The following is a 12,825-nucleotide window of genomic DNA, read 5'->3' as shown; positions in this document are numbered from 1 at the left end:
GTGACCTCCGGGCAGCAGCCACCCGCCCCGGGACCTCCCCGCCCGCCGCCACCGCCCGCCACTGCCAGAGCGCGGCGAGCGGCAGTTGCAGCAGCCAACCACAGACGCTCCTCAGCGGGGCTCCGCCAATGGGAGCGCACAGGTCTCCTCCCCGCCGTCGGCCGGTCCCACCCACCACCCCGTGACGGATGGGGCCTGTCCCGCTCCCCGCCCCCGGAGCGCGGAGCGGAGCGGGGCGGGACGGGGGCCGGGCAGCCGATGGGGCACCTTATTGGGGCAGCGAAGCTGGTGGCGGGTAACAGCATTCCACTGCCTACGGCTTTCCTGGGGGAGGCGTTTCTTGCTAGTCCTCCTCTTTGCCTGCGCCTGCCTGCTTCAACCTCTCTTGCCTGCGCCGCCGCTGGAAGGGCCGCTTGCCCGACGGCAGGCGCAGCCGGGGGTTTGGCAGAGGCGGTGTGTGGTGCGAGGCGGTGAGGACGCGCGGCCCGGCGTGGGGCCCTGCCGGCCGCGGCCGTCTGAGGGCCGAGGTATCGCAGCGCGGCGTAGACGTCGTCCTCGGGCTGAGGGGAAAGGCCCGGTTTTGCCTTAGCTGATGGGAAAGTGAGCGTTGGAGCTTATGACAGACTTCACCCCGCCCACCGTGCAGTACCTGAAGGCCCGACAGAGGCTTTATCAGCATCGATTAGGTTTGTGTTTGAGCAAACTGTTAATAGCCGTGCCGCTCACCTACAGCGTAGCACCTGACAGGGCTCCCCGACCTTGCTGGCAGTCAGGGGAGAGCTTCAGGCCCTTGAGGGGTGTGAGGGCGTAGGCCAGGCTCTGAGAAAGGGTAGGCTGGAGGCGGGCAGGTGCCGCCTCCTCAGTGCAAGGCTTCACCCCAAGTCCTGCGACCGCCATGTTTCTCTCTCATGGGCAAAATACTTTCCAGACAGCAAAACTTGCCTTAATTTGTTGTGGAAAAATGCTGGGTGATCCCTCGGTCATTAAGTTATGCTTGCTAGGTCAGAGGGGTCTTTGGTAGCTGTTCTGTACTATGTACAGGCTTGTTCAGCCTGGAGAAGAGAAGGCTGCGGGGGGACCTCATTGCAGCCTTCCAGTACCTGAAGGGGGCTTATAAGCAGGAGGGGATTCAACATTTTAAAAGAGCAGATAATGGCAGGACAAGGGGGAATGGACTAAAGCTAAAGGAGGGAAGGTTTAGATTAGATATTAGGGGGAAGTTTTTTACAGAAAGAGTGGTGAGGTGCTGGAACAGGCTGCCCAGAGAAGTAGTGGATTCCCTGTCCCTGGAGGTGTTCAAGGCCAGGTTGGATGGGGCCCTGGGCAGCCTTGTGTAGATCCAGGCCTGGAGGTTGGTGGCCCTACCTGTGGCAGGGGGATTGGAGCTCTCTGATCCTTGGGGTCCCTTCCAACCCAGACCATTCTATGATTCTATGATTCTATGTACAGACTTCTGGGAGAATTTACTCATCAGGAAGAGAACTTGGGTCTCTCAAAGTCATTATTTACTCAGTCATACATTAGCATAGAGAGGATAGGCGTGATACGTAAGCTTGGCTCTTCTATCAGTACCATGCTATATTTTTGTCTATTTCCTTTTATAAAGCAATGGATGCTACACAGTTAAATTAATTGAGGTCAACATAGAGGGATTTTGTGGGCAGTGAAGAAGGATGTGGTTGCATAGTAGCTTTAGTCTGGCAGGAGTGAGTGCTGCTACTCAAAAGGCTGATTTCATGCTGTCACCCAGTTGCTTCTATCATTGCCTGTCAGCTAGAGACTTGAAAAGAAAAATGATCTTTGCAGCCAAGGCAATGGAAATTCACTTTTATACCAGCATAATAAAAACCCACCACAGTCACTTCCAAACAAAGCATGGGAAGCTGGAAAAAGGAGAGTCCTGTTGATAAAAATGTAGTAGACTTCAACTACTTTGCCAGTGCACCTGTGAATAAATGCTATTGTTAGTGACATGTCTGCTATTGTCTTACTTTAGTTTCTACATTGCTTTGCTACAGAGCATGCTTTTGCAGACAGATGAAATACCTGAGATTAAATACCTGAGATTAGATTAAATGACATCTCTGCTCACATGGTGAACGCTGATACAACTGATATTGGTGGTTTAGTACTTCTAAGGCAGCCAGTATGGGAAGGAAGCATTTGCAGGGCCAGATGGTGCAGGGTTACCGTACTGGAAAGCATTTGCTGGAGAAGGGACAAAATGAAGTTAGTGGCTTTTATTTTCTCAAAAATGCCCTGTAGTGCTGTTTGAACTTTAAGTAAGCTTATAGTAAAGTTAGCTCATTTTGTTAAAAATAAATTTGCCTTTCATAAAAGTTTATCTCACTATAAATTAACTCTTCCAAGTTAATTTTGGTTTGTGTGTTTCTTATTTCTTTGCCAACCTAGTCACATTCTTTCCAAGCAAAATGAAGAAAAAAACCTTTGTTAACTTCAAAATACTTTTAAGTGTAAATAGCCATGAAAGTTTTTACTTGTATTAAAACCAGGATAAAAATGTTCTATTTTTTTGTTTCCAACAGAACAGCAGTATCTCCTTACTCACACCTTGTGAGATAGTGTTTCATACAGATTTGTATGTGATGATTTCTGAAATTAACTAGTTTAAATGCAAATAATATATTATTTGTATAGCTTGGTGCTACAAATTATTATTTTGCTAGTGTTAAAAATGGGGATTCATACCTCATTTGAGTGTATATAACCCCTGCTTTTTAAAGTAAAATGCTTTAAAGCAATGTGAGTAAAATCTAAAATTGTCTATAAAACCAAATTAATTAGATATTATTTTAAAATATCTTCAAGTGCCAAAAAAGCTTTCCAGAAATCAGTGATTACACTGTAAACATGCCACAGAGGGGAAGTGTTAACAAGTGTGCCTTTGCCAATGGTAGGAAGATTGCCAACATCTAATTGGCTTTAAAGTTTTGTTCTATCAATGGTGTATTGTATTTTAAAAGCAGTAATGCCAACCTTATGATTTAGGCATGAAGCAGGACCTCAAAGTATCTGACTGATTATGGCAGGAAGGAACTATTTTCTTAAGGAAAACTTGCCAGCCTACTTGTTGCTCTGGTGTAAGTAGAGAGTTTCTTTTGTACAATGAAGCAAAAAGAAAAGCATAAGAATTGTATATGAGAATGACAAGTTGTAAATGTGTAACTGCTATCTATTCTGTTTTCACTGAGAGATCTGCCAGTGCTTTATAAAGAGGAGTATAGATGTCATTGTAAGAACCGATCTTTGAGCTGCCAAACCCGTTCAAGTCATTGTTGCTCAGCAAACCTGGTTATACCAGGAGGACTGACCTCCCAGTCAGTCCAGTCAGCAAAATTACTTTTTTCAAGGGTTTTTATGCTGGACCTGTGAAATGAGCAGGCTTAAGAAAAAGAAATATCCCCATTGCTTTTGTCCCAGCTGCTCATGGCCATCCTTGCGTTACCATTTATGGCCCCTCAGGTATGCCAGTCAGCAGTTGTTAACCCATATCCTTTCAGCCCTCTGCTTTGCAGTCTGCCCTGACAAGTGCTTGCACGGGTACACCGGTCCTCGCTCTGGAGGGACTGAATGGGCCAAGTGCGAATGGAGGAGTGGGACTGAAAGCTCTTTAATCAGCTCCTAAATTAGTGGGTGTTGGTGATGTAGAACCGAACTCCTGGTTGTGGGAAGACCAATGAGGTTCCCAGTGTCATACAATATGCCAGTGACAGGAAAGGGAAAGAAAATACATCTCTCTTGACTGTCATTATCATATAACCATATCATACCCATGCCCATTATAACCATGTTCGTTAAGCTGCACTGCCTCTCTATTATTAGCACATAGTGACTGTATCATCTTCCCCTGTAGACTGCTGCTTGCTCATTCCTGCAGGACCTCAGAAATGTGAAGGAAAAGATAGAGCACCTTTACACAGCATGGTCCTGTATCCTGACTTTATAGAGCATCCAAAAACTTGTGTATGTTTACTTTCATCCTTACCCAATGAACGCTTAGTGATGTAAATCTAAATCTTGCTGATTACATGACTAAGATTTGTTTGCAAGAAGCATGTGTGTACCTTGGGTGTGCTCCATAACATTTGTGACATTGTTACAGGGTTGTTAAACCACCAGAACTTGTCAGAGCACTCATAATCCAGAAAGCCAGTGTACTACAGTACATCAATAGGTAGGTAGTTTTCTACCTGTTGTTACATTGTGCCCACTAAATTCTAGGATATGTAAAGAAACATAAACAAGCATGTAAATAAGCAGAAAATAATGTAAAGAGGGCTATTATTTTTATTCTTAGCACTGAAAACGTGGGTATTTTCAGTTTGCTTTAAAGGTCTCATATAAAAAGGCAAAAGAAAGAACTAAAAATCCCCTACAAATACAGAATATTTATAGCATATTTTTGTCGATTCTTGTTTTTTTTAGACTCAGGGAATTTTTTTCCCTTAATAAGGAACCACTGAAAGCAAAGGGAAATATATGCACTATGTCATGTTATGATAAGGGTTGTTTAGATTCAGTTTGAGATCCTAATGCAGGATAATTACATTTAATCAGTTTTTTGTAAATTTTCCATTACTTCGGGGAATTTTTTTTTTCAGGATGTGGAGTTTTGTAGTCTGGGTTGACAAATAAACACAATTTTCACTGAATTTAGCAAGAATTACAGGTATACACCACTTATAAAATGGGACCATCACTGCAGGATGATATTTAAATTCAACATTAACACCACTTAAATGTAGCCAAAAGAAACTACAGTGGATGCAACAGCACATTTGAGGCTTGATTCAAAATGAACCTTCAGCTAAGCCTACAGTGTTTTATTCCTCCTTCTAACCTTTCATCTTGCATTTGTTGTGTTTACCTCACTGCATTGGAAAGCTTTAATGTTTGTAAAATGCAGTAAAAGTGCAGCAAAGCTGCTTGGGAATCCCTGAGCAGGAAGAGCATTCCAGAGAAATATCCCTGCGCATTTCCTCTCTGACTGGTCACTGCTGGAGACAGACTACAGGGACTCTGAGTCCAACATAATATGACATTCTTCACGCTTGTAAATGTGCAAGTTGGCGTTCTCAGTGCAGTATTCATTTCCTAGCTGTGCACACTGCACTAGATAACTAACTGGAATGTGCAAGCAGCAGTGCAGGGGGTTATTTTTGCCTACAGAAAAAACCCACCTTGTGTAATCTGAGCGGCTTTATTTCTTGCTGAATCGTGTTATATATTCTGCAGCAGTATGTAATTCAGTAATCAACCATGCACTGAATATGGGTGATATTCTGAATATTGCATAGACTTAAGGGGAAGCAAATTCCAGGCTTCTGTGGGAATGTAGTGCCCTGGGGGAACATAGAAACTTTGTTGTGGTATGGAGACTTAATGTTTTGTTAGAAGCTTTTGTACTGTAGTTTGGAAAGCGGTCGCGTGTCACTGCGCATCTCATCGGTCAATGTTAGAAGCAGCAGGTTACTATGGGGAACCAGTGCACGTGTATTTATACTGATACTGATTTCAGTTAAGCCTGAGAGTTTTGGCCCTCTTTTTAGCCCTAATAAATCCCATGACAATTTTTAGGCTGGACTGTGCTGATTTGGTTTCTCAGAAGAGCTGAAAAGATTGAGATACCTGTTTCTTAGAAGAATCCAATCCTCTCCTTCAAGTTCTCTTGAAAATCCCACCCAAGTAAAACACAACAGAAATACTTTATCTAGATGAATTTCATTGGAAAATGCTGTGGCAAACAAGTCCTTTTAATCACAGCATTTTGCTAAATGGAGTGTGTGGCAGTTACAAATTCAGTCACTTACCTTTTACAAATAAGTAGGAGGCAGGTTGTACCATGAATGATATGGAGCTGTTCCATTTGGAGAATCGTCATAGGAATAGTGAAAAAATGCAGAAGAAGCTATCAGATAACAATAGTTTTTAGAAGGAATATGCCGCTTGTTAATAGAAAAAATGATTCATGCTTCATCTGTGCTAACTGTGGTGGGAATTCCAGTTGAGCAGAGTCACTAGGGTGTCAGTCACTCAAAACAATAGTATCATTTGGTAAAGATCAGTGTTGTAGTGTCAGCTCTGGAAAAAACCCCACCCAAAACCAACAAAACAAAGGAAAAAAAAAAGACGTATTTTCTTAAAATAAGAAAATTAAGCCCTTTTGTTAACGTACAGCTTACTGAAGTTAAAAAGTACCTTGATTTTTATTGTCTCAGGTGGGAGATAAATTATCATAGAATCACAGAATGGTCTGGGTTGGAAGGGACCCCAAGGATCAGAGAGCTCCAACCCCCCTGCCACAGGCAGGGCCACCAACCTCAGGCCTGGATCTACACACAAGGCTGCCCAGGGCCCCATCCAACCTGGCCTTGACCACCTCCCAGGACAGGACATCCACTACTTCTCTGAGCAGCCTGTTCCAGCACCTCACCACTTTTTCCGTAAAAAAACTTCCCCCTAATATCTAATCTAAACCTTCCTTCCTTTAGTTTTAGTCCATTCCCCCTTGTTCTGCCATTATCTGCTCTTTTAAAAAGTTGAATCCCCTCCTGCTTATAAGCTCCTTTCAGGTACTGGAAGGCTGCAATGAGGTCCCCCTGCAGCCTTCTCTTCTCCAGGTTGAACAAGCCCAGCTCCCTCAGCCTCTCTTTGTAGGGCAGGTGCTCCAGCCCTCTAATCATCCTTGTGGCCCTCCTCTGAACCCTCTCCAACACTTCCACATCCTTCTTGTATTGGGGGCCCCAGATCTGGACACAGTACTCCAGATGGGGCTTCATGAGGGCAGAGTAGAGAGGGACAATCTCCTCCCTGTCCCTGCTGGCCACCCCTCTTCTAATTATGAGCATACATTGCACAGAGGGATGTTGACTGCACTTAAAGGAACCAGTTAAATCTAGTTGACAAATACATTTAAGAGTGTCTCCTTAAAATACACAGTACTAGACTAAAACTTGGCTATGATTTAAAACATACTACTACTACAGCTACTGAATACAATTAGAATATGGTAATAGTGATGGTAACGATGACTATGATGTGGTAATGATAATAATGCCACTAATTAATTATTTTACTGTGGACAGCTTGACTATAATTAAAGTGAAATGCAAATCTGGTCTGTTGTGCCTACCTTTTGATATCTAACAACTTGTAGGAAAAAATACACAAGAAAAAAGCATGACATGCTTCCAAAAATCCAGAGTTGTTGATTCAGGAAAACCACAGTTTCTGAGTAGGACTTCCCCTCCATTACTATTTCTGTAAAACTGACATAGCATGCCTGCTCATGTACACAAACTGAAGTTTTGATTTACAAATAAGATGGAACAAAAATATTTTCTATGACTGACTTATTTGAAATGAAAATGTTTCTTGAATGGTTTATTTTTTCCTCAGTAACACATTATCTTCACTGAACACGAAATCAAACTTTAGTTTGTGACTATTAAAAATGAACGCAAATGTATCATTATCACTAGAGTAATATAATCCTATTATCTTTTTATTAGATAAGCAGTGACAATGTTGTGTTTCTAATAGCCTCTAGAGAGACAATAAATCTCACAGGGGGATGTCAGCCTGGTCCAAGACAGATTAAATACAGAGAACTGAATATAGTTCCCAGTAAACAAACACTTCGAGGTCAGGAGGTCGTACTTGCTCAGCTGTTCTTCATAAGCTCTATTGGAAATAACTTTCATACCATCACCAAGTATATTTCATGCTACCTAATAATACTGAGGGCTAAGTACAGTTGTGATAGAAATTATTTTTAAGTGAAATATTGAGTGTAAAATGATGAAAAAGCATATGTAAATGGAAAACCAGGGTGGTGTTAGACATCCAATGGCTGGAATGGGGAAGATCTGTGTTCTGCAGGGAAAACATTCATTCCATTTGGAAGCTACTGCAAATTCCCACTGACAAATGATTTGGCCCTGGCAACCTTGTGATTAATACAACAAAAACTAAGGCTAACTATGTTTGAATTTAGAAGAGAACAAGTAAGAATATTTGGCCAATGAACTCTCCCTTGGCAGTTGACTAATTGCAGCAGAATGGGGACTGCAAGTCAACAAAGGTCTGGGAAGGAGAGAAAGAACTGCAGATTGAATTTGCTTTTGGCATCTCTTCTAACGCAGAAAAATGCCTGTATTCTGGGAATGCTAAAATATTTATATCACCATGGTTTATTATGGGTAAGGTTCTCAAAAACTGTTAGACTATCTTGGTGTTTCTCGAAGTCCTATACCTCTGTCACCCAATTCTAAGGAAAAGCTACACTACTTACACGCGGTATTAGTTACAGATAGTGTTGACAAACTCAGTTGGGTGTGAGAGGCAGCATTTAAGCAGATGGTTTCATAAAGCCTTAAGAAATCTCCTTCAGCACTAGTGTGGTATATTCAAAATATGCAGATATACAGACCAAAAGCTGTCCACTGTAATACCCCAGAAAAGATAACTGGGATACACACTGTAAAACCAGATTCAAGTCATGGTGTTTGTATACAAAACACTTATTACAGCCCAAAAGATCCTTTGCCATGTAGTGAACTAAAGCCATATCTCATGGCTGTGATACTAACATGTTTTTAAAAGAGTATGTGTTGTTACCCATATTAACAATGCATATTATATTTTAATTGAAAGTTCCAGTTCCAAAATGCACCACCACACAACCACACTTCGGACACCATGGCTAAGTTTGCTAATTTACAATGTGAAATATTTATTAGCAAAAGGGAAAGCTGTTTATTAAATATGTTTCTTCTTGCAGAAAGTTCTGGAAATGTAAGCACTGCAGTAATCTGGCTTTAAAAATATTTCTTGTACAAGGAAATTGTGAAATAAGGTCTGAAAGTTCAAAAAATTGTAGGCAAAAATATAGTTTGCATTTCTAAGTGGTGCTGATCAAATAAAATCAGAAAGACTCCATTGCTTTCTGTATATAAATGTGCACAACAAATCCAACATTGTACTCTGTTAAATGTTAATAGACACAATAGAATAAAAAAAATAATCAGGGGAGCGAACTGACAGATGTTCATTTTAGCACTGTCCTTCCTCGTGTTTGATTTCTATGTAATGTAGGTAACCATATTGTTAGTATTTCTGCATAGAATTTAAAAACATAGGAATTTAAGAATGTAGGAATTTCAGATCTCCGTCAATAGAAGATGAGAACCTCTACACAAGATCTGTTGATGAAGAGTTTTCCAAATAGCAACCCAAGAGGTTTAGACCCCTCTCAGAGCTGAATCTGGGGCTATGGGGAAAATTGTCGTGAGTCACCATCTCAAGTCCCAGGCCAGGCACAACCTCTCACAATTTCATGGCATGACCTCACAGCCCTGCTCCTCAGTGATGAGTCAAGCATGAGCACAAACTCCTGCACCATTTGGGTGGTACCAGCCTCGGCAGAGAGACGTGGAGCAGACCAACCTCACCAGTTCCAGCATGTGATGCAACAGATGCAGCTGCTCAGGGAGCCAAGGGCGAGAAAAACTAATAATGCAATGTAGACACAAGGGCTGCTACAGCCAGATAGGGTAGCAGAGGACAGCATTAGTATGAGGACTCAGACATCTTTAGACGCTTTGAGAAAAATACGAGAAAATAGGAAAGCTGCCAAGCTTCTTGCAGATACAGTATACAGGCACTTCTGTGCTCTGTCAGCGGTGGCAGCCAGTGCTGGAGTGGGACACAGAAGGGGATACAAGAAACGCGCTGTAGGTAGCTGTGGAAAAAGTGCCTGTCTGCTTGCAGTCCATCAGGGTTAAGGGCTGTGCCCTGAGGTACAACAACTCCGAAATCTCATTGCTTGTTTGTTTCCTGCCACATGCAGGTTTCCTGCCTCTGAACACAAAATGTTGGTCATTTGGGAGCTTCCTATTACTCTCAGATAGCAAAGATAAAAGGCTGGGAGAAACACTAAACCTACCAGAACATACAAAACAAAGGTATTTACCTGTTCTATATCTGCTAAGATTTAAGTGACACCTACTCAGTGGTCATTTACATGCAGTTCTGTGCATACCAGTAAGAGGTATGCTAGAAGGGAAAAAAATCCCTTTGCAAACATCATAAATAAGAAATGAAACACTCCCCCAGACGTGAGTCTCCAGTGCACATACATTAATTACACACCAGAGAGTAAACCCTCAGTATGTGCAAGCATTTAATTCATTATTTGCATTTATTAAAAACATTCCTTTTCACTTTAACAATACAGTAACCCAACAGTGAAATAACAGCAATTCAAATGTGGTCATTTACAGACATGCGGTTTCTTGTGCCCATTGCAGAGTGCGGTGCTGCCAAGTCTCACACCTTAGGAGTAAGCTCTTGCTCTCTCCTCTCTCTGTCACACACGTACATGCACACACATACAAAATTTACATGTCTGCTCTCACCTATACTCTTTTGGGAAAACCCACAAATTTCATCAATCTCACTCACAGAGATTTAAAAATCCTGGCAACTTTTGAATAGCTTTTCTTCATCAGCTGCAATTAAGTGTTGGAAAAGAAATCCAAAATGTACAGAGAGAGTCTTTCTCCTTAATAGGAAATGTTAGCAATAGTATGTGATTTCCAATATGTTCCAAAGTTTTGCCACGCCATCTTACTGGAAGGCAAAGTCTGCATGCCCTGTGATTAGGTTTCCTTAAATGCTGGGCAATTCAGTGTTGTCAGCCATAATATAAAACATTATTTATAACTATGTAACTGTTTTAAGAGTGTAGTTAATAGCTTTCGGTAACATGATCTTAAAGAAGTTGATTAGGTGTGCTTTACAACGTGACCAGAAAGAGCTTCCGATTAGTGACATCGATATATATATTTTACATCTCACATGGCCCATACTTGGTAGTGTTGAAATAGGAGTGAAACCAAAACGAAATCAAATCATTAGAACCAAAGCATTTCCTTACCACACTTCATCAATATCATCATGTCACGCCAATACATTGAATATCCACAACATAAAGTACCTTTCCCTGGTAATGAAAACTAGAAATACCCAATTTTTCTGTCACTCATACAAAGCAAAGATGGGCCTCAGGGGAAGAATTCAGGGCTGGATCCAAAACTCCTCATGGCTTTGGTTCAGGCTGCAACACAGAAAGTAAACAGAAAAAATGTCCGGCTCTGGATCTGAATAAAAGTTCAAATATACTCAAGGTTAAACAGATGTGATGGGGACCCATTTCTCTTTCACGGCTATAAACTGCTAAAGGAGCTCAAAGGTTTGAAATGATAGTGTAATTATGAAAACAGTAAATGTTTTCCAAACATGTTCGAGACTTTCCCAAGAGTCTGTAATTGCCCCACGCTTCCTCTGGCTTCCTTCTGGTTAGTTGCTTACAGTTTTTATTCCTCACTGATCTCATGCCTGAGGATGGACTAAGCTCATCCTGGCAAAGAAGGTCTCAGTATAATTACAAGGCAGAGGGATTTTCATGTCCCAGGCTAACTTTTCAACTTATTTTGAATCTTCTTGTGTTCAAATCCAGTTACTGCATTCACATACGTTTTAGCTTATTTAATATTTCTATTAAAACCACAATCTTAATTTGCCTTTGTATATTTGTCTCATATTTATGCACTTAAGAAACTGAGACCCTAAGAGAAGGGTTCTGCCAGCCTTTGGTTTCCAAATACCCTGAGAAATTTTTTTTGCCCACAAAATGAGACATACATTCTTTGGGAATTGTACATAAAGATACAAAAAGAGAGAACTGGGTTTTTCAGCCTTAAGAAGGGAAGACCCCAGGGTGATCCTACTGCCATCTACAACCAGCGAAGCAGAGGGTTTAGAACGGTGGAACCAAACTTGTTTCACGGGTGCACAATGAAGGCCCATGAGACAAAATTGGAATGTGGGTAATTCTGATTTGATATAAAGAAACTTTTTTTCAATGAGTTTTTTCAACTACTGGAAGACATCTTCTAAGTGATGGTGAGATCTCCATCCTTGGACACTTCCATGAGGCTGGGCAAAGCCCTGAGCAACATGCCTTCATTTAACATGCCCTGAGGGTCCCTTCCAGCTTCCATGATTTTATGACACATATAGGGAGAATTTAATCAAAAAGATACTTGACATTCACCATTTTTTCCTTAAAAAAAAAAAAAAGGCAGCTAAATTATTTGCTAATGTTTGTTCAGCCAAATACTGGCTAAACACCGATTCTACACACTTAAAAGTACAATTCTGGTATACATGAAAAGTATACCATTTGCTGTAAAAGGCTGGCTTGAAGTAAAAATATTCCCTGTTACTGAAATTAGTGGGGTTGGAAAGGTGAAAATCAAGTCAGAAAGAGATAGGATTATTGCCACCATACCTGTAATAAGCTCTTCTGACTGAGTTAGTGTATCAGTGCTAGAGTCTCTCACAAGACTTCACTAGAAATACTGATGAAACCTCTTCATTTTATAATTTTAAATATTTTGTGGAGAATGTAGGCAATAGTGGGTTATTTTTTTCTACTCAAGAGCACATTTTCCAAAACATTTGTATCACATGGATGAATTTCAGGACATAGTACCTCACGACTCCTGCCTAGAAAATCCTGACCAGATTAAAGCACTCAACCTTTAACTTTCAGAGCAAGTGCAAGTTTCACCAGTTCCAACCACATTTTTCCTAATCGAAATCTTTGTTTGTATCAGTACAAGAATATTGATTGTTGATCCTGGGGTCAGAGTGCACAACTTGTCCATTTGGGTAAAGTCCTTCATTTCTCAAAGGGGCAATAACAACATGAGAAAAGGTTCTGCATCATCTTTCTGT

Source organism: Gallinula chloropus (assembly GCF_964237585.1).
Source record: "Gallinula chloropus genome assembly, chromosome: 2".
NCBI lineage: Eukaryota > Metazoa > Chordata > Aves > Gruiformes > Rallidae > Gallinula > Gallinula chloropus.
This window is presented reverse-complemented; position numbering follows the sequence as displayed.